Genomic DNA, 22,597 nt, shown 5'->3' on the forward strand with positions numbered 1-22,597 from the left:
AATAGCATTTCTGATTAGACAGAATTACATATTCCTCAGATAAAACTGTATCCAGTCATCCAAGTCAAGCAACTTTGGACTTCCTAACATGTAGAAAAGTGAAATATTGCTGCCAAAAAAAAAAAACATTCATCAGAACTATGATAAAAAATGGTGTGAAAGGCAGCATGGAACTTTTAACAACCCTACTGCTCATAATTTGGAAGAAATTAAAATTATACCAGTGATTTAAGGGAAAAAGAAGGCTTTTACCCCTGATGAGCATTTTTTTACTGTCTTCCTTCTCTTAATCTGGGAAATGTGCAGTGACTGCAGGTCTCAAGTGATGCTCTGGCCATGTCTCCTGACCCTTCCACCCTTCTGACACAAGACTGCTCCTTCCTTCTGGGGCCTTGCCCAGGAGAGGGCTCATGAAACTCACACATTTTTATTTCTGTATCTTGTGCCTTAATGACTACACGGAATTATTGACCAGCTGCTAATATGTATAATTTTAAAAGAAAAAAAGGACTGTGTTAGTAACAAATCTCAGAACGGGCACTGCTGATGTTGCTCATGGCTTTGGAGAGGTGGGGGATGAAAGATTTTGCTGATGTTTGCACTTGGATAGCACTGAAGCATGAAACAAAAAATGGTTCATGAAATGTATATTAGTTTCTCCACAGCACTGGAAAATAACACTGCTGTCTTCCCAAATTACACATAAAAATAAAGAACCCTTCATGATGGCTGCTTTCTGCAGAGCTCACATAAAGGGCTGTCACTGTCTGGCCCAAAGCTTAATTCCACTGATCTGCTGAGAATAAAAGAGAGTGATTAAAGGAATACAGGATCACTTCCAATTCTGGTTTTGTGGTATACAATATCATAGATCAGCATCCCTGATGTCTTTTGGAGCTCCACTATGTGTCTGCCATGCACCCCAACTCAGAAATCTGGCTGACAGAATTTAGTTCTGGGTTTTATCTGTATAGCTGGAGACTACTGGTTTCATGTAAAGCTGCACTGATCTGATTTTAATTCCTCCCAGCACAGAAAGTGCTGGATCTGGCTTCCAGTGCTGAACTGCACTAACAGGTTGAATATGCAATTGTGCTGAGTATACCAAAGACTATTTTCCCTTCCAAAACACATTTCTGTCACTCTCTCTTATATATAGATGTAGTAACTTTTATTATTTGAAGATGTTTTCTTGATTATAGAATCCTAAAGATTCACTGCATATTGTGACTTTTACTTTGCAATCCAGGCAATGATGGGAACATATTAGTTAACTCTAAAAAACCATAGTAAGTAACCTTTCTTTGTATAATCTATAAATTCATTTTATGACAAAACAAGCAGCACAGCTATTTGCAGAGCTCCACAGTAAGCTTCACCTAAAGCAGGCAGTTGTAAATTTCTAATTATAAGTAAAAAAACTCTGCACTCCATATCTGCTTCATATTTTGCTTTTAATAAAAGGCACTGCAGCATATATACCTTCTGAAGCAAAATGAGTGAAAAAATGAATAAAGCAATTTGAGAAGGTCTCAATAAAGAAAGAAGTGCTATTGATTTTATTATTAGGGAGAGGTACAGAGAGATGACACTAATGTAAGCAGGGACAGGGTGAAGCTCTTGGGTTCCAGTCCAAATCTCTCAAATCCAGTGCTCTAAACAAGAGTCCAAACTCTAAATTTAGGTGTCTAAAATTAAAATGGCCTAAGGGGTCAACAGTCTGTATCTTCCAGTTTATTCAAGAAACTGTATAATTACTCAATTGTGTGAATGAAAAATCCCAACCCAAATCACAAAACTCATGCCCTAAGTTCAAGAATACACATTTGCTGTATTCTATGCACTGATTTTCCCTAAAGTTAAAACTTTTGCCTCAGACACAGAGGTCTCTTTGCTCATAGAATTCTGAATATCAAAAACCCTCTTCACTTGCCATGGGCAGTTGATTAACACATGTATGAAGCAGCTGTTCCCTTCAGTTTTTACAAATTTGGCAATTGTTTTCTACACATTCCCTTACTCCCCCCACCCCCATTAAGTGACCTATCAAGGGGAGAAGAAAGTACAATTCAGAATCTGAGTGTTAATCCTCTGAGTATTTAGTAGAGTTGGGAATGATTGGAAATGGTAAAATTGTGCTGCCAGAAGATGCAATGACAGGTTAATAGGAGTTGAGAACCATTTGATTTTAAAGGGTCATTTAAATTTTTTTTACTCTCCTTTCTTCTGCATCTTTGAGAAGTTTTTAAGAGAACCACAAATATCTCAGACTGAGGAGAGATGTGCTGTTAATATTCCATGCCTGCACTTCAGCACCTGATATATCCATCAAGGAGGTGATTATCATAACATCACTTTGCAAATGCTCTTCATGGGGCAGGAAATGTTTTAATAACAAGAGATGTTATTCAATGAGCCAATAACCACACAGGCACTCAGCAGGAGCCCAGCTGCCCTTTCAGTGCCAGGTCTGCAGCAACACACCTCACACAGTTTGTGCAATAAAATTCACTGTAGAAACAGAGATTGTGTCCATTATGTCCTGCACTTGTGTGGTTATTTCCACCCAGGTCATATATGAATGAAATAATGAGTTGGCATCACTGTCAATTACATTGCAAATCCTCACTGTTCATGATCTTTATATTAAACCACATATGTGAGAGAAGGAAAAATACCCTCACCAAATAAAAAATATCCATATTCCAAATGCTTTCTCCCCAACATATCCTGAAGCATAAAAAAAAAAAAAAACAGCCAGAGAAAGTGCTCTGCTGCTTGTACAGTGCAACTTAAGGAAGCCCATTAACATTTCTTTCAAATTTATAAGCACCTTAGTAACTGGAAAAAAATTGGGACAGCCAACAGTGAGATGTACAAGTGATGCTTTTCCACCTTGACTGCCCCCAAAAGCTTGAGAGAGCATCCAGCTGGAATCCTGACTCTGAAAATGAGTCCACCCTCCCATTAACCATGTAGGAAGCACCAGAGGAAAAGGCCATCAACACAAAGCCAGCTGAAAATATATAAAAGAATAATCAGAATTTGCAATAAGAACAGACATTTGCTTGCTACTATTAAGTCACCCTAATTTTTTAAAATTTTAGCTGTATGTTTCTACACTCAGTCAATAGGGGAGTCTTTTGCATCATTAAAGGACTATAGCACCACCTGAAATTTATCATATCAAGTTGTCAAGTGCTGCAGCATGTGAAAGTTCTCACATTATGTGAAGTCTTCACATGGAGTAAACCTTGAAATTGTCGTGTGAGATGCAAAATGACAGTCATATGCTGTCCCTCCTGTTCTAGCACCAATCCACACTTGGATTCCTTTAGAACCAAGTAAACTTAGAAATTCTGTGTGAGAGTGTGTTGCAAAGGCAAGATGCTCACATGAGTGAAGGCCAGAGACTATGACAATGTGAATAATGGCAGCAAACACAGCTTTGGGCACCATGCTCAGTGAAAAGAACAGCTCAGCTGCAAATGCAAATGTGTGTGAGTGAAGTTGGGTCCTGAACCCTAAAATGAAGACTGGTACCTGCTCCCTAAAGTCTGCACAGGTGGCTTGAAAACTTAGAGACACCTGAACCAAACAGAAGGGTCACACAATGCAGACTGCTGCCAGGTCAGAGACAGACACACAGCACTCTGTGATTCATGTGACAAAGCACAAAAGCACTTCATTCTTGTGAACTCTCCTTAAGTTTGAATTTCCTGGGCACATGTGTGCTTGGTTATGGTCTCAGTCACTCATTTCCTTGGCCAATGATGCATCTGCACTGGGTCCAACAGATGGGCTGGGATTCTCTGTAATTGTTTAAATCCATCCTGTCATTACTCTCCCAGGTTCCTGCCTGCTTGCAGGCTGGTTGGGTTTCAGACTGCACTGTGACAGGGTCACAGCCTGACTCCACCAACCAGCACAGAGGCAGAAATGCCATTAAAATGCTCCTCACTGTGTTTCTGCACACTATTTCAACTGGGGAAAAACAGGAGTTGGAGTGTTGAGAATAAGAAAAGGAGCAGCAGTCTTGGAATGAAAAAGAGGCCAAAGAAAGAAGGCAGCAAAGATTGAGACAAGAGCATGATCTTTGATCTGGAGATGAGAGATCCATGGAGATGAATGCCAGGGGATGCCCTGGAACCCTGGACAGAGTTTTCCAAGACTGGAAACTTCAAGGAGAGGCACAGCACAATTCAGTGTAACTTTCTACCCAGCCCTCAACCTGCTGGGAAGGGAAGATCCACTGGATGCAAAAAAACCCACAAACTCTTGTTGGCTCCACAATAAACCCACTTCATGCTGGTTTTAGCTCTGCCTCACCTTTGACAGCAGTAATAATCAGTTTCCTCTTAGTTCTCCTCAGCAAGCTGTGGCCTGCCTTAGGAATAATACAACCTGTTCTGTAGATGTTTAAGCACATTTGATTCACCATTTGCAAAATAAAAACATAAACAGTAAAAAAAAGGAAAAAAATTATATACATCTAACTCCCCCAAATCAAAGAAAAATAATTTTATAGTGTAGTTGCTGCTACCTCATGGAAAACACAGCCTAATAGATTAAAAAAAACCCCAACATAATCTAAAACTAAAGTTCACAATTAATAATAAAAAAGTTAGGAATCCATTGAAGGATATCAAAGAATTAATTTTTATTTCAAGATTTCTATTTCATGTATCATGGAAAGAAGCAGGCAGGAGTATAAAAGCTTGAACAAAGAAAGAGCATCTTATTCTCCTGGGAGTTCATTTTATGCTCTAACTGGTGAAAAGCCTCTTTAAAAAGGTTATAAATACCATATTAATTTCATTAGCAAAGCTCCCATGGCATATTAATTTCATTTCTGGCTCTGTTATTGCATCCTTTCACATGCATAAAATCTTAAGAGGTAATTTCATTAACAGTAAAGATCTGAGAAAGGCAACTAAAATATTTTAAACAGATTGGTGACAATTCAGCTAGAAAGCATGCAAGCTTACCCTAATTCTCTTCCAATTAACACCACCCCAACACACAAGAGCTGGCAGGCTCTGCTACTGAAGTTATGTTATCCCCAAGGTCTCTGGATGTGCAAACTGCATGAACAGCTCTCAGAAGATTAATGACCTGCTCCTTCATTTAAGGCAGGTCCTCATCTTCAGTGATCACACATGAGCTCTGCAGCTAAGCATGAAATGCAGCAGCTGTCCCAGCTTGTTCTGCAAAGAAAGAAGACTTTTTTTCCCCCAAACATTTGCTACCCTAAGCACTGGACTGTTCTGGATGTGTAAAATCCTCCAGTGCCAACATGAGCAATGGCAGCAGCAGCCTGACTTTGCATACAAAGCTCTCAAAGTTACCCCTGGTCCCAGCAAAGCCATCAGGAGCTTTCCAAATTTATAAAATGCAAGAAGATAGAGAGCAAGTCCTAGCAAAAAAAAACCATTTCACACTCTGTGATCATTTTTATAAATACAGGATGTTTATTTTGTATGTTTTGGGTCATGACAATTCTAAAATCTGCACGCACTTACTGCTTAATTGAAACTCCAGCTTAGCTGCCATACAAAAGGAAATCCTTTTCTTTTAGTAGTTTTAACCCAAACTCTTCATTCAACCTCACTCTTTCTTCTGAGAAAGGAAATACAAAAAAGCTTCTTTGAACAACAAAGATACAACCTGTGTCCAAGGCTGCTACTTTTTATGGGTTCATGATATTCATCTAATGACTTAAAACTCTATAAACTAGGAGTGGGAGTTTTTTCTGAAAAGGATGATAGAATTCAACAAGACCTATAGAATTTAGAGAAGAAATTCCATTGCTGAGTTCTATAGCTAGAGTGATTCCAGGAGATCAGACCATAAAACTCATAAATGTCCCACCAGCCTCAGAAAACTAATGAGTCACATCCCAGACATCCCTCATCCCTAGAAATTTAAATCCCAATAAAAGGATTAATGGGATCTCTTAAGGACCTGTAGTCAATTTTTCAACTGAGGCAAGGAGCATTGGAAACTTTTAAAACAAATTTCTCTGTGTGGCTACTGATAGAAAACAATTCATTTTAATCTGTCTCTGAAAAAAACCCCCCAGATTTATCTCAACTATTCCCACACAAAACTTAAATGTGCTATTGCAAAAAAAGATCTATCAAGCCACTGGATCTTGGAGCTATAGTCTGCTTTTTGCTACATTTGGTCAACTTTATTAAATCCTGAACCATTTACATACAGAGGAAGATTCCAGAAGAAAACACTTTGTGAACAGCAGTAATGTATTTAAAGGAAATGTGCTTATTCTTAACCAAAATACATTTCCTGTAAATACTGTGAGGTAGTGCTGCTAACTTTTTCTGTAAATACAACACACCCTCTTGTCTTATTCAACATGCATTATATGCAGTGACCCAATTTTACAGTGCAAGGCTTGAAGAAGAGCTGTTAGGTCTACAAATATGTAACAGCACCACATTCCAGCCAAGCAAACAGTGGGAATGTGAAAAAGCAACATAAAGAACATAAAGGACTTCTGCAAATTAATAGCTGTTCTCTCCATCCAGATATTTTATTAAACAGGCCATACATTTTTTCTTACTTGGCTGCTTAGGAATTTATAAAAATTAAAATAAAAAAATCTAACAAACAAAAAAACCCACACACAACTTCCCTGGCAAATGACTGGAGGATTCGCTAATCCCCTAATTCAAAATAATTTTACAATGTTTCAACATTTCTACAGGTTTCCAGCAAATATTTTTGCAATTTGACAACTCATGTTTCTAGAACACATCCATAAATCTTCAACTACTTTTTCCACAATCTTTTCTTTCAAAAGTACTGAAAGCCCCTAATAACTGTGTACAGGTAGTTTTATATCTCCAGCTACTGCATTTTATTTTCTTTGTAATTTAAGGCAGAAGATCAACCAGGGGTCACATTTTGCATGAACAGTTGTGCAGACAGGGAAGTTCCACTTTGGTGTTTCCACCTTCACAAAACTCAGTGAACCCTTGTCTACAGGACTCATTATCTCAAATTACAAAACCACAATTAACACCAGGCTAAATTTATCATGGTTAGCAATAAAAACAAATAAGATACTGTAATTAGAGTTTGACTTCCTAGACATTTTTGCACCCAGATCTCAGGATTTTACTCTACAGCACTGAATCACTTTTAAAATTAGCTGCTCTTAAGACCACAAAATACACAATAGTGATGAAGTTACAGGTTTCATGAAAATCTATTTTTTTCTTCTTCTCCCTAAACATAATGTATTTTCCATGGCCATATATAAATAATATATAAAATATCACCAGAAATCACACCTATGTGGCAAATTATGTTATATAGTTACATTTCACCCCACTTTGAAAGTGAATATACTGACATGGCATCATTTCAAACAGCTCAAAATAGACTTTTTTTCATAGATATTAGTCATGAGACACGTTTTAAAATATCTGGGCCTTAATCTGCAGCTCTCTGCAGACAGTAAAATAATCTTACAGGTTTTAATAGAGTAATGGTAATAGCAACAAGCTAAACCACTTGTTGTCCATCCACTCTTTTAGTATCCATTGATAAGTCTCAGAAGAAAAATGGTGCACAGAAAACATAGACAGGCATGTTACTGTAACCTCTATAAGAAAATAATTGGGGTAAAGCCATTCGTAGGAATATTTCTACCCAAAATGTACAGTAAAATTATGTGCTCTCCCAGTGTTTATCTCACAAAAATAAAGCAATTTTTTATGGAAGTAAACTTTATTATGAAATCCACAAAAGGATATTTCACATGTTTCTTTCTGTAAAGATACATTTAATGACAACCAAAAGGTTTCAGAGATATCTTCTCTCATGAGTACATACCTCTCTATTTATACTGGACAGGAAAATATTTTATCTTAAATATGAGAGGCATGTGGAATGAAACCTGACAACTTTTGAGTAGCTCTTGAAGGGGCCATTTCTCATGTAAAGCATATTTTAGGAGACAAAACTGGGGGGAGGAGAATGGTAACAGCTCTGTTTCTAAAATTCTGTATCAAAGAAAATCCAGAGATTATCAGGTAGATGCAAACATCACTCCAGACACTTAGAACTGAGCTGAGTGAGTATTCATCTCTGGTAAATCAGCAGAAAGGGGCCAAATTTCCAGCTACATGTGTTTGACACATCCTCCTGTGCCAGTCACAGGGATGTTCCCTCTGAAAGGCAAAGGAACTGGGAACAGTGTTTGGGATGGACTGGAAACAGGTACCCCCTGTTACAAAGGGGATGTAGTGAATTATTGTTACAAACTGCACAGCTCTGGATTGATGATGCTGCTCTTTCTTCTGCATGGGCTTCTATCTGTCAATGGCAGAAGAAATTATGAACAATTCAGAATTATAAAAATGTAAACTGTGTTGCCCAGGAGACAATACAGATCTCAACAAGGGGTTTCTTCAAGAGAACCTTCATATAACATTTTTCCACAGCTTTTTGTTTCCTCTCCTTGCCAAGAAAAGGCATCCTTTCAATAATCCTGATTAAATTCTGCTTTGAGCATTTACAGGCTGACTGTTCACTAATGAATATCTTTGTATTTCCTGCCCAAAACTGTTATGCAGCCCTTATCTAGTAAGCATGCTCAGGTTGGAATGCCAGAGCAGAGATAAAAGTGTGACTAACAGTGAGAGAAATATGAGAGAGGAAACCAGCAAAGCACCTCTGGGTGCCTCAGAAAAGGAGCACTACAAGTGCAAGCAACATTTCCTACTTCATTTGAAACTCTCTTGAGGAACTGAGCACTGAACTGAACCACAACACAAACACCTAAGAAAACTTCAATTATAAACACAGATGTGAGTTCTGTGTATCTGAGGTTCATATGCATTCATATAAAGAAACCTGAAGGAATAAGCTGTCTATTGCTATGAAATACTTGGCTTCTACAGTTCTCATTAGCCACTAAGACACTCCCAACTACAAGGCTCAAAAATTCATTCTTTAACATGGGTCTACTGTCAATACAGAAGGTACTGAATAAATACTGAAAAAAATACTTTTTTTGATACTGAAAAAAGTCCAGTAATAGAATATCTGATTTTTTCTCACCTGCCATCCTGAGATATCAAAACTATACAAGATAAGAAGCTGTGAAAGAATCTCATAAGGCCTCAAACCTCTGTGGAAAACTGTCACTAAAACCTGGAACTGCCTGGAACTAAATGATTTAATATTGGCATGCCTTCCCATAGCTTTATTTTGAACCTTGCTTATTTTGACTGCAGAGAAACCAAACATGAAACACCAACATTGATATAAACCATTTTAGCTGCTATGATTTTTCACTTAAATAAATGCTTTATTTACACTAAACCAATCCTTTCCCACATGTGAACTTTATCTACAGGTTGTATGTTCTGTCTCCTGGGATATTAAATATTGTCAGGTAAGGGATGGGCAGATCTGAAATTGTTTCTGACACATCTATCTGCAGTGCTTTGGTCTGGGTTCTGTCCTCAGGTGAGAATGTTATTCTGACTAGAAAAAGTGTGTTATCTCTGTATTTAAGTACACAGCTTGATAACCTGTGTTTACTGCTACTGTGTGCTGCTTAGTGCAGGGTGAATCTAGGGAATAAACTCAAGTTCATCACCATCAAACAATTGTCCTTTACACTGATCTCAGTACAAAGAGAGGAAACTATTTAACACAGGATTAAAGTTCCTTCACACCACCTCAGAAACTTTGCAGGCACTATAAGTGTTTGCACAGAAATTTAATCAGTATATTGCCAGACAGATACATCTGGGTTCATCCCTCCATGTCCTTGCTTTGCAATTTCCAACGTGGGTGCAAGATACCCCACAGAGCTACTGATCAGTAATAGTGAAATGACTCATTCCAACCAGAGACAGAGCAATGTTAGCCTGCCACTGCTTCTTGCACTCTGATTCTTGTTGCAATAGATCTCAAAAGAGATGAGAAAAGCTAAGCCAGTAGAGATATTAGTGTCATATGTGGTTATTTCACATTCTTGTACTCAAGATTAGTGTAGTTTGAGACAGAAAAGACCCTTTACAAAGTCAGGCTCCCAAATTAAAGTTCTTTCACTACTGTGCTGTGTCTGTGTAGATACAGGCTATGGGACACAGTGACAACCCCTCCTTGCTTTAGAAGGAAATTATAGTTATGGGACTGTTTAGAAAATTCAAACAATAGAAAAAAAGTTAAATGCTAGCTCTGTAAGAAAAGCCTCCTACCCCAGTGCCCTTGTTCTTGGGACTAGAAGTCATCTGTGGGATGACTGAATGTCAGTCACTCAAGCATTTAATGTTCCAGCAGCCCCAATACAAGCACCTGAGCCCAGCCTGCTGTGCAACACAAAGGAATTCATTCAGCATGTTCTTCACTCACAAATATAACATCAGCAGAGTTTCATTCCTGTCCATAGGTGCTGAAACATAAAAGACAGAAAACTAGAGGGGAATTTTTCATTCAGATTTCCTAATAGGCAGTGATTATTTTACCAGTTTCTATGGCACTGTCACCATGGCAGCTGGCCATTTTAATCAAAGGCCATTTTAATCAAAGGCATTCAACCACATTCCTGATAACATCACAAACTGCATCTCCTGGTCACACACAGCAGTAACCACTCTGTGCAATTCCATAGGACAGAGGCCACTAATGGCAGCAGGCATCAAGATTAGAAATGTGATATTTCAAGCATCTAATTAAAGAACAAGTTCTCAGTGTTCCTTACTCTGATTCTGAAAACAATAATGGAAATATAACCATTATGACCAAAATGAGAATCAAAATTCTTCCACAGCTTGCTCAGGTTCTACATGGGTTTTGCTCCTTCTTTGATTAACTACTCAATGCAAATGATTACTCAGCAGATCCTAAGAGAATGAAAAAAAAAAAATCACTGCAGAGAACTGAGTAATGCAAAATAGTGATGGATAAAAATAGCTACATCACCCTTTGTACAAAACCCTCATACTTCATTCTGTGAACAGGCTAAATTGAAATATTGCATACAAGACTGGAATCATGAGCAGAGAGCAGCCAAACTCAGGGTTCTGACCAAAGTAATTTCAATTACAATGGGAAGCATTCTAATTTGACTAAATGTATCATGAAGGATTTGCAAATATGCTCAGTCTGAAAAATGACCAGCAAGTATTGCAAAATACTTCCAGCAACAGCAACCCTTCATGTTGTCTATGAAATACATAAGAAAATACATTTTTAAGCTAACTTACAGCAAATTCATACTTTTGTCCTGAGATTTCTGGGGTTTTTTTACTAAAAGTGTAATTCAAAAGGCTGAGATAAATGAAATAAATGAATTTATAAACCCTTTTAATAAAAGCTAATAAGCAAGCTGAACAAATTTTCTATTTCAAGCCCAAAGCTTTTCAAAGTGACCATTCAAGAGATATTAAATAAATACAGATAATGCCAATAATCCACAGCAAAACACTATGACTAAAAATCACTGGTATAACAGCATCCTAAAATAGACAACACCAACCTTCAAACAGAAGAACAAGAAACTTAAGGAAACTGAGAATGAGACTTGAAATACATCACAACTAGCTCTGTCTTTTTAATCTATTTAAACCCAGAAATAATCACAGAAACAGTGATTTAAGAGAATCATCATATCTCTGGTACCTCCATGCTTGTCAGATTAAAGACTTTTCCTCCCCTGGGTCAGTAGTTGGGGAAGGACAACAAAAACAATCTAGAAAATATTAGACAGTGAAAGTGTTGTATTGTTACATTTACATGCATATACCAATTAATTAAAATAAAACCAATCAGTTCCCATCTAGGATTAGAGAACAGCTCTGCCATCTTACTCAGCTTCTCTGTTTGGTGTCATGGTTTGCCTTAAAAGCAATCAAGAAATACAGGAAAATGCAATATAATATCCATGCAATATTTGTGCTGCACCTCACTGCTAAACTACTTTTGTATAAGTCTGTACAGCTGAATTTTCAGACCATGAAAGGTTTTTTCACTGGCACAACCTGATCCATCTGTTTAGAAGGTCCACATGCCATTTAGCTCCATGCTTTGGTTTAAATATCTGTGAATGCTTGTACAGTCATATCAATGATAAATGAACCAGCAGAATACAAATTCATCAATAACAACAAAGCCTTTTCTATTTTCGATTTTGTTATTTTCTCAGTAACAGTTGCACCTGTATTTTAAGCTTACAATTTGCTTAATTAAAAGTTTATGTTTAATCTTGCTTATTCTGAATCCCAAAAATATGTGGCAAAATTTGAGTCATAATGAGCTTCAGATTTCATCATGTTTTTGAAATGCAGAAAAGATTAAACAGAAGGAGACTTCATTAAAAACTGCAAGATATGAGGTGTAGACAATCTGGAAACAAACATCCTGCTAGTTCCCTTAGTCCTTTCCTTCTCCCAGGTCCAACCTTCCCTCCTGTATAACTCAATATATAATTATGCCTTGCCAGTGTTCTTCTCCTCCCATGAAGAATACAGAGGGCACAGTGACTGAAGGCAAAATAACAGCACAGTGATATTTACATTTTTTAAGTTCCTGAGTTTATGCAGTATACAACAAATTTAATAAAAACATTCTTCCCCCTCAAATAACACAGATATAATACCAGTGAACTCATACAAGACTCTAAATAATCTGCAAACACCACAGGGTTTATATTTAAAAGATAGTTTTAACTTAAATTAGCTGTACTATGTATAGGACTGATTAAAACATAATTTCTTAATTTTAAAATAAGTGACACAACTACGGCAACAATTAGCATAGTGGTTGGGCTGGTACCATCACCTGCATGTACAGCTCTGTGAAATTCCTTACCTGGAATAAATGTGTACTGATTAAACCAAGAATAAAATCCTCTAGAATCCATTGGCAAAAAAAAAAAAAAAAAAAAAAAAAAAAAAAAAAAAAAAAAAAAAAAAAAAAAAAAAAAAAAAAAAAAAATTCCAAACCAACAAACCAACCTTTTCCAAAAACAGATACATGAAGCTTAATGCAAATTGCTTTAAATCTGTGCCATAGCAACCTTTACTAAATTCAATGTCATCTGTAAGGACTGAGTTAAAATGTGGGCCAAATTTATCAGATATTAGTTCCTTCTGATACAGAGAGTCAGAACACTGACTCTGTATCATCCTAGATATGGTATGAGTTGCATATGTTGCATCCAGCAACATATTTTAAACCAGGCCTTTCAAAAATAGTTCCCCTGATCATCAGTTCTGAGTATTTGTCTGAGATGGTGAAGGTTAAATGGAAAGTGTGAAAGGTTTCTTTCTGTTTACATTAAATTTATATCCATATGCTAGGAAATGCAGCACTATTCAGGCCTAGGGAGAGAAGCCTCAAGAGTTAATTGAAATATGACAGTGTTTCAGCTGGTCAGTTTAAAGGCACATCCCAGGGACAGCAAAGAGACCATTCCCTGTGGCTGTGGATGCCCATGAATATTACTGTGTGTGGAGACACTGACCAGCAAGAACCACAGCAAAAGCAGCCAACTATTTATTCCTTTATTTTCAGCACTGGCTTATAGGGCACACTGCATTTTTATGTCAGGTGCCAAACCAGTCTTCAGAAAGCTCAGAACAGACATATTCCTACAACCTCCAGGGTAAGCATAGTGAGCTTTCTCAATTTAGATTATGTAAGGTCGTGTGCCTCACTGCATTATGTTTTATATACATTATATCTCACCCCGTGAACTCCTAACGAGCGTTATTCACAAATCCTGTTTCCCAGGGAGAACAAATATCATATGTACATCTGTTATGGAATGAGGTCAATCCCCCCGAACGTCCTGGCACGGTCCAAGAAGCACAGAAGGACAAACCACCTGCCCGGATCGGCCTCTTGCCCGAGCAGCACCGGCCCAGCGGGCCAGGGAGCCGCGAACGCAGGAGCGGAGCGAGTCTGCAATGCAGAAGCGCTGCCCGGAGCCCATCAATGAGAGGGAGCCGGGCGGGGGCAGAGCCAGAGCCCGGAACCGAGAGCCCAGACCGCATCCCCGCATCCCCGGCACGGCAAAGGCCAGAACCGAGAGCCCAGACCGCATCCCCGCATCCCCGGCACGGCAAAGACCAGAACCGAGAGCCCGGACCGCATCCCCGCATCCCCGGCACGGCAAAGACCAGAACCGAGAGTCCAGACCGCATCCCCGCATCCCCGGCACGGCAAAGACCAGAACCGAGAGTCCAGACCGCATCCCCGCATCCCCGGCACGGCAAAGACCAGAGCCTAGCCCGCATCCCCGGCACGCAGAGCCGAGAGCCCAGAGCTCAGAGCCCAGCCCGCATCCCCGCATCCCCGGCACGGCAGGGCGCTCCGGGCGGGCGGCGCTGCGCTCACGGTTGCGCTGCGCTCCGCGGCTCTGCGCTCACGGTTGCGCTGCGCTCCGCGGCGCTGCGCTCCCCGGGCAAGGGCACGGCGGGGCCGGGCCCACCTGTGCCACCGCGCCCGGACAGCCGCAGCTCCTACCTGCTCCTCCCGCAATGCCTCGCTACCCGAGCTCCATCTTCCTCCGGCCGGCAGGGGAAAGGGGGAACGGGGGAAAGGGGGGGAGGGAGTCACCCCAGCGCTGCCGTCCCCCCGCCCGCCTCTCGCCCGCCCGCAGACGGCACCGGGAGATGGAGAGCGGGACCCACCTCCCGCCGCCGCCTCCTTCCCATGAAGTCACCGGCCGCAGTCCCTCCCTCCCTCCCCGCCTGCCTTCCCCGGCTGCCCGCAGCGGCCCGGGAGCCGCGCTCCGCCCCGCTCCGCCCCCGCCGCAGCGGCGCCGGGCCGAGCCCCGGTACAGCGGCGAACCCCGGGCACAGCACCCCGGGCACAGCACCGAGCCCCGGTACAGCACCGAGCCCCCGGTACAGCGCCGAACACCGGGCACAGCACCCCGGGCACAGCCCCCCGGGTACAGCACCGAGCACCCGGTACAGCGGCGAACACCGGGCACAGCACCCCGGGCACAGCACCGAGCCCCCGGTACAGCGGCGAACACCGGGCACAGCATCCCGGGCACAGCATCGAGCCACCGGCACAGCACCGAGCACCCGGTACAGCGCCGAACACCGGGCACAGCACCGAACCCCGGGCACAGCACCGAGCCACCGGCACAGCACCGAACCCTGGGCACAGCATCCCGGGCACAGCACCGAACCCCGTGCACAGCATCGAGCCCCCGGTACAGCACCGAACACCGGGCACAGCATCGAGCCACCGGCACAGCACCGAGCACCCGGTACAGCGCCGAACACCGGGCACAGCACCGAACCCCGGGCACAGCACCGAACCCCCGGTACAGCACCGAGCCCCCGGTACAGCGCCGAACACCGGGCACAGCACCGAACCCTGGGCACAGCCCCCCGGGCACACCACCGAACCCCCCGGCACACCACCGAACTCCCCAGGCACGGCACAGCCCCCCGAGCACTGCCCGAGCCCCTCGGCACAGCACCGAGACCCCCGGGCACGGCCCCCCGAACCCCCGGGCACATCCCTGCCCGAACCCCCGGGCACATCCCTGCCCGAACCCCCGGGCCGGCCCGAGCCCCGCCTGTCCCCGCTCGTGGCTCCCGGGCCGGGGCCGCTCCTCCGCCCCGCCATCTCCCGTCGCTTCCTTTCCCTTTCCGTGCTCGTTCTGGAAATCGCCATCCCCGTTTTACCCGCTGCAAAGTGGGGTCCGTTACAATGAGTTACTGCTCTTCTATCTTCTATTAAAGTCTAGTTAAGGTTGCAGCAACTTCCCAACTAACCTGGTTTCAGCCATTCCAGTGTGCACACAGGTGGGTTCTGTCTCGCAGTTAAATTTACCTCCTCCACACCAAAGCATTCTTTCACTGCTACTCTTCCAATAACACTGGGGTTGAAAAGGAAATGGATTAAGGAATACACCTCTACAACTAAGCACTCCATTTTTTCACTTATTATGACAAAACCAGAAACATGCAAGACTGAGAACAAGGCAAAACATATGGGAAAAAAACTCACAGGTGTACCTGCTCCTGTTCAAGAAAGGCCTCCTTATCTAGAAACACCAAGAATTCTCACCTGAAATCAGCCTGCTACAGATGATGTGCTGTCAGTGACAGATACAGGAACCCTAAGTCAGTAATAAACACCAGCTGTAAATAATGTAATACATTTTACACCAACACACCCAGATAAGTAGATTTGGTGACACATGAGGACAGTTTTGCAGGTATATGTTTTCATATCATAAGCAAGTGAGGGTTGATGGTTAGACAAAAAAAACCAGATCTACTTCTCTGGTAGAATCCCAACATCAGTCTAGAATAGTGTTGAAAGTCCCAAAAAAATCTCTTCTTACATTTGAAAAAGGTTTTCTTGCAGCTAATGTAAAAGACAGGAAAAAAAGGTTCCCAACAGTTGTACATATAACATTTGCTGTAAATGCACTGAGCTATTAACTTTTAGCAAATCAATGACAGGCAAAAACCAAAATAGTTTTGTCCAGTACTGTTTTGGGCCTGCATAAAATGAACTCTTATTGTTTGCACCTCACATTCTCTATTCTCCTCAGAGAAATTCTTTATTCTCATGGTTGAAGATTACTTCACCCCAAAACCAAAAAACCCATGAGCAGAACAATTCCTTGGTTTCTTTGCCAGTTCAAAGTCTAGCATTCTTTAAATGTGAAAAAGAAAAATAAACTGGGAAATGTATGGATAACACAATCAAGAAAGAACCATAGTTACAGAAAGACAGCCAATTGCTTTTATGACTTGTTGACTTTGTAAATATCTGCTCAACAAGATCACATTTTTCTGTCACGTCAGCTGGGAAGTTTATTTCTCCCATCATTACATCAGATTACTATTTTAAGTGAAAGACAGATTGTAATCAACCTTAACAGGCTTTAAAAATAATACAATATGGTTCCTGACACTCATGAGCAGACTGACAAATGCCACCCTTACAATTAGCTACACATTTTTTACACAACATGGAAGAAGATTTGTTCTACAGATGTTTTGGAGTTAATTCTTCAGTGGAACCTGGTACAGAACAGAATCAGCATGGCATGACACTTCACTTGCAGCAAATCTGCAATGCCTCTGCAGCTTAATGTGGAGAAGGGTGGATCTGGAAGTCCTTTGTCACAGACAAAGGTGACAATAGATTCTGATTTAAATATTTTTATTTCTAATGAGTGGGTAAAAAGTCAGCACTACATGCATAAGGAACACAGTAAGCATTCCTGATTTACAAATAATATGGGAAAGTTTTGCTTTGTGAGAGTGACCACACTTTTAGTGGATATTTCAGAAGCTGAGTAAACTTCCTAATCCACTGGATCTCCATGGACAGAGAGGTCCTTCAAGATTACAAAATTTGGAGCTTGTAGAAGCAGATAACTGCCTATGTGCTATGACAGAGCACTGGGAACAGTCAGTTCTGGATATGACAATAAATATGACAATAATCCAGTAATGAGGATCATCTCAGCTTTCTCTACTAGAGCATCACCATTTCATTACCATATTACTGTGAAACAGGGGACTTTCCATTTACCAGATAAACCAACAGTAGTGAAAGAACATCCCTGTGCATTCCTGCTGAATTGCAAGCTCCTAAAATACTTTTCACATCTATGCAAAGGCACATCAATACTGTTCTAAAATCCTAGAATCAATTAGCAGACTTGTGACAACTGGTCTGAAAAGAAATAAGCTACAAATTTTAAAAACGAAAAGATTTTACAAAGTCCCAAGAATTAAAAATGAGAGATACATTCTGCTCAGTTTGCAGAAGCCTTGGAAAGAGCAAATAAAACACTGTCTTTCAAAGGTAGTAGTAGCAAAGTCAAATATTTTACTACTGGAAGGTAAATTTTCTTCTGGATTATTGTGTTCAGCCTGAAAATGCTAACTATGAGCAGAAGCTGAAAAGACTCAAAGAGATGTAAAAAAAGAAAAGGCAGGTGAAGAGACACTACAAGCTGTATAGTTAATGGGACAACAGTGGTGGGCTCCTATTGCCCTCAGTGGGGAAATCCAGAGCAGCATGTTATTAAAATGAACTCCAGTGACTGAGATTACAATACTCAGTAAATAAAGAGACATCATGAAAAATTAATTTTCTAGAAGATGGCAATCAAGATGGATTGGCCTCAGACACAAGGCAGGACCTTTGACACCTGGCAATTGTATTTGTGACCAAGTGCAAGGGGTCACACTGACTGTGGGGGAGTCAACAGCAAAAGCCTTGTACAACACAAGGTTAATTCTCAAATGAATAGGATTCTTGTACATACAAACTTCAGGGATCTTTATTCATTACAGAAAAGCATAATTTGCCCCTCTACAGATTTTAATGAAAAAGGTTCTTGCATAATTCAAGAGGGATGACACTTCATGGAAAGTAATTGGACATGCATTCATTTTGGTGATTTCAGTCTGTCAACATCTGTCAAGACTGACTCCATTTAAAATAAAACTTTCTTTGGGCAAATCTATTTTTGCCATGAACTAGAATTCTTTCACATAACTGCAGCCAGAATTTGCACTGGCAAGCCTGAAAATTCTGTTATTAAACCAGCCCTCATTCACACACTCCCTAGAATTGACTTGTATTGATTCTCCATTCTCCTGCCTCTAAAACAAATTTTTAAAAAATCACACTAAAATGAAAATCTAACTGGACACAAATATAAGTAACTGCTTCAGTCCTCCTTTTACTCATGTCAGCTCACAGATAATGTTCTGGAAGTGACAGAAAAATCTAGGTTGGAAGGAAGGTGTTGATCAAAATTTGATGTTAATATTACCACACTACACATTGCCATTTTATAGCAAAATTACCAGGAAACTAAAGCATGTACTTACACCCAGGCTTTTTATTTCTTGTACGAAATCATTAAAACTAGAAATTTTTATTTGTAGTAATTTATATTAAGTTTATAAGGTAACTTCAGCTGTGGGAAAAGGGCTTAAGTGCTACTCCCTTCTTTCCAATGTGAAATTTAGAGATACTAAGAAGACAAAATTGAAATGTTTGTAAAAGACTTATCAGATGACTCTGAAGGTCAAAATAGTACATTGCACACTCAGTTTTCATGGACATTATGTAACACATCTGAAATTCTACTCTTAAAGCAAAAACTGTTTTATAAAATTTTCTTCCTCCTCCTCTCTCACAGCTAGAAAGAACAAGGGAGAAATCAGATTTGCATGGAATTAATTCTGACTCATTAAATGAAACTTTTTGAGTCAGTGAAAAACAGTATTCACCTATTACTGCTCATCATCTCAAAAAAAAATCAGCCTCCCAGGAATGGCAGCTGCATTGTTTCTCAAAAACTCCCTCTGCACTCACAGGGATCATCACTCCTAACTCCAACTCACACATTGTAAGAATTCATTCAGGGCAAAACATCAGGAAGAAGCAGCAAGAGAAATCTGTTTTCTTCTATCCACATTACATTTCCAAATGTGACGAGAACTTACCTGTCTGAATGGAGAAAATAGAACTTTTCATTACTCAAATAACTTTTCTCACAATTATCAAGCAAAACAGAATGATCATTAGTGCCACAGATGAATTTGGGAAAACAGATGCACTAATTATCTCTAGCAGATCCCCTGTGAGCTTCCACTTCTATCTGCTGTATATCTCATGCCCATAAACCAGAAGCAGTGCAACATCCCTGCAGGGAGTTTGTTCTCTGCAGTAAATAAATCATGAAGGAGTAAAATTTAAATTATAGTTCCTTTCATCACTATTCCAATCTGAAATAGATCCTAATAATGAATTAATTCCAGCAATTTATGGTATTTTTTTATGTTTTTAGAGACAACTTGATAGTGAGATATTCAAATTGTGGGGAGACAGTTGCTTCAGCAGACCTAGACTTGCACTGTGTACAACCTGTAATTTCCTTTTTTGTTACTGTGGTAAAGGTAGAAACAGAAAATAAACCTCATTAATCTACCTGTATATACAGATACAACACTCAATAAACCTACTGTTAAAACAAAGGCACTCATTTTGCAAGAAGTGTATCAAAGCCAAAGTCCAGGTACAAAAAGAACAATTCCAACATACATCCAGTGGTCTTAAAAATTCAGTATAACACATTATCCTATTCTTTATCAGCAAGGGTGGCCACCTCTTGGTGCTTAAACTAAAGAAAAATAGGAGACATCATAAAGCTACCTCACCAAAATGCTTTAAAAACAGATAATTAGACTCATGTATATAACTAATAGAGAGACAAAACTCTGCTAATACCAGGCAATTTGGATGAGATTTCAAAACTGCTTCAAGGTAAATTTAGTTATAAGCATCACCAAGAGGAAACATATATAATAACACAAAATCCCCTGTAAATATTCAAGAAAAAAGGCTTATTGAAGCCAAAGGAATTGAACAGCCTGGAACTCATCTTAAATGCATCAGATTTCCACCCATCCCTTTTATGTTTTTATTTATTAGCTGCAAATTAAAATAATAATAAAAAAATAGCCTTCAGATGTGTACTGGCAGCTCCACTTTGGACATGTAGCACTTCATGGCCTCTTCTTACTGAGATATTAATACAAACAAATGCCAGATTTCCAGACAGTAAATTGCTTTTATTTCCACTTAGCTCATCAGCAATAGCAGGTTCTCTACTCTTCCTAGAGGATAGAGTTTTCTGCTGTTTATATTTCTCTTTTTGCCCCTGGAGTGGAGGCCAGCCAGGTCTCTTGACCCAAGAACCTTTTGTTGGTTGGGTCTTTGCAGTGATTTGAATTTGGCACTGTCAAATTCTCTCTCTGGCTCTTATTTTCCCCCCCAGCCCTAATTCTAGTCCTAATAATGTTGCTAACAAATAGACAGTTGCTTATTTAAAAGCACTCTCAGGTTATGGCTGCATGAATTTCAATAATAGCACAGTCTCTTTGTAACACCACTCCTGTTTCTCCCTTAGGAAATTTTCTGAAAATTGTACTTTATTATTTAAATGAGAGGTATAAAAACATTACACAAAATGAAAAATGGGAAGTGGCTGGAGGAGAGCTGCTTTGCTCTGTAGCTTCCACCTTCAGAATGGAAATCTGAAGCAAAGAAAGATTGACTCATAATAGCACTTAATGAATATATAAGTAGGCTGCAATTAATTAAGCAGATATGTTGCTTTTTAAAACTTCCCTTCTGCATTTCAGCCTTCCTTCTTATCTCAGTTTGCTCAGTCCAGCTCTTCTGACAGTTATTGACAGAAACAGCCAAAAATACCACAGGTTTCCCTGCAGAAACCCTACCAAATCTTGATGGCTAAATCCAGTGGTGCATGTCAATTTGATGACTCATGCCTCTTATTTCATTTTAATCTCCTTTCCTTTCATGTTGATGAAGTTTTGCAGTCACAGCCTTCTCCCCTGCCTCTCCCAAGCAGGACAAGGAGAAAAGCCCCACTGGTTGTCACTGGCAGCTTGTGCTGTGATGATAGCAGGATTTAACAATTTACAGTGTCTCTAAAGCCTCAACAAAAGGCACAGAGAGAGGCACAGCTCTCAGTAATGCCACCCTGCTTGCCACAGAGTGGCAGGATTTAAGAAGGAATTATCCTGTTTTTCCTCTTGATTCCTTCCTTCCCTGCAATGCTGAAGTTGCAGAAATGAGGAGAGTGGCCACATTTGCATTTTAAGTTATGCACTAAACAGAACCAAAGGAGACATTAAAATCTGAGACTGAAGTGCTTGATATATGTGAAGTTTTTACCCTCCTGCTCAGAGTAGCTGCACTTGTGGCTGTGATTAAGGTTTTTATGTCATTTATTCAAGGTGACAATACCAGATTGTTTTTGCATTAATTAAAGGTTGTACAAGTTTATCTTGCCATGTGTTTTGGCAGAGACTGGAACTCTGCTTGGACAGATATTTCTATTACACATTTCTATTAAGCATCTGCAGCTGCTTCTGACTCAGATTTGGATACTTAAACACAGGGATATGAACTCCTGTGTGCAAGCAGACTCTGAAACACCCTGTACTCTTAAAGAGGGAAAAAAAAAAACCAACTCAAACAAAAAAGTAAACCCTAAAGTTCCTAGAAATTATGGTAAGTCTTTCAGGACTAGTAGTGCTAAACCAGCTCCTACTCACAGCTGTAATTTGAGAGGTGGGGGGACCTAAAAATTTACTCTCATGTTGATTGATATTCTTGGATATTTGTGAACTTACACCTACAAATGGGCAAAGCTACAACTGTAGCACGAACACAGCTCTCATTCATACAAATAAACGTGAGAGGGTAAAATACTAGAGTGTGGAATGTGTTTTCCAAAGCTAACCAAAGCTGGTCTAGGCACTTTGACATTTATGAATTTATAATTGTATTAATTCCCACTCTTAGTGCTTACTCAATTATCTAGATCATGTAACACCCACAGAAAGCAAGTCAGGGGTGAATGGGTGAGTGTGAGGGATAGGAACATGTCTTCACAGAAAATTGGTGCATTTGGTTTTGTAAAATTTTATTTATAATACATTTAGTGTCTGATAATCAAATTAATTCCAGTTTTGTTTTTTTACTATGCTGCAATGAAAAACAACTAAACTCTGAA

General features: G+C 40.2%; 1 protein-coding gene across 5 annotated transcripts in view; it reads right to left on the minus strand.

The window, feature by feature from the left end:
• The window catches only part of OTUD7A (OTU deubiquitinase 7A), a 78,840-nt gene extending 64,121 nt beyond the window's left edge, over positions 1 to 14,719 (minus strand). For 2 of the 5 annotated variants that reach the window (XM_079318124.1, XM_079318119.1), the window contains exon 1: positions 14,679 to 14,697. The gene's annotated coding sequence lies outside the window, so the exon portion shown is untranslated. Of the gene's footprint in view, positions 1 to 14,511 lie in introns of all 5 variants that reach the window. The other 3 variants (XM_079318121.1, XM_079318125.1, XM_079318120.1) reach the window with 3 other exon arrangements.
• Between the last annotated feature and the right edge of the window lie 7,878 nt (positions 14,720 to 22,597).

This window comes from Erithacus rubecula (genome assembly GCF_903797595.1).
Source record: "Erithacus rubecula genome assembly, chromosome: 14".
Classification (NCBI taxonomy): Eukaryota; Metazoa; Chordata; class Aves; order Passeriformes; family Muscicapidae; genus Erithacus; species Erithacus rubecula.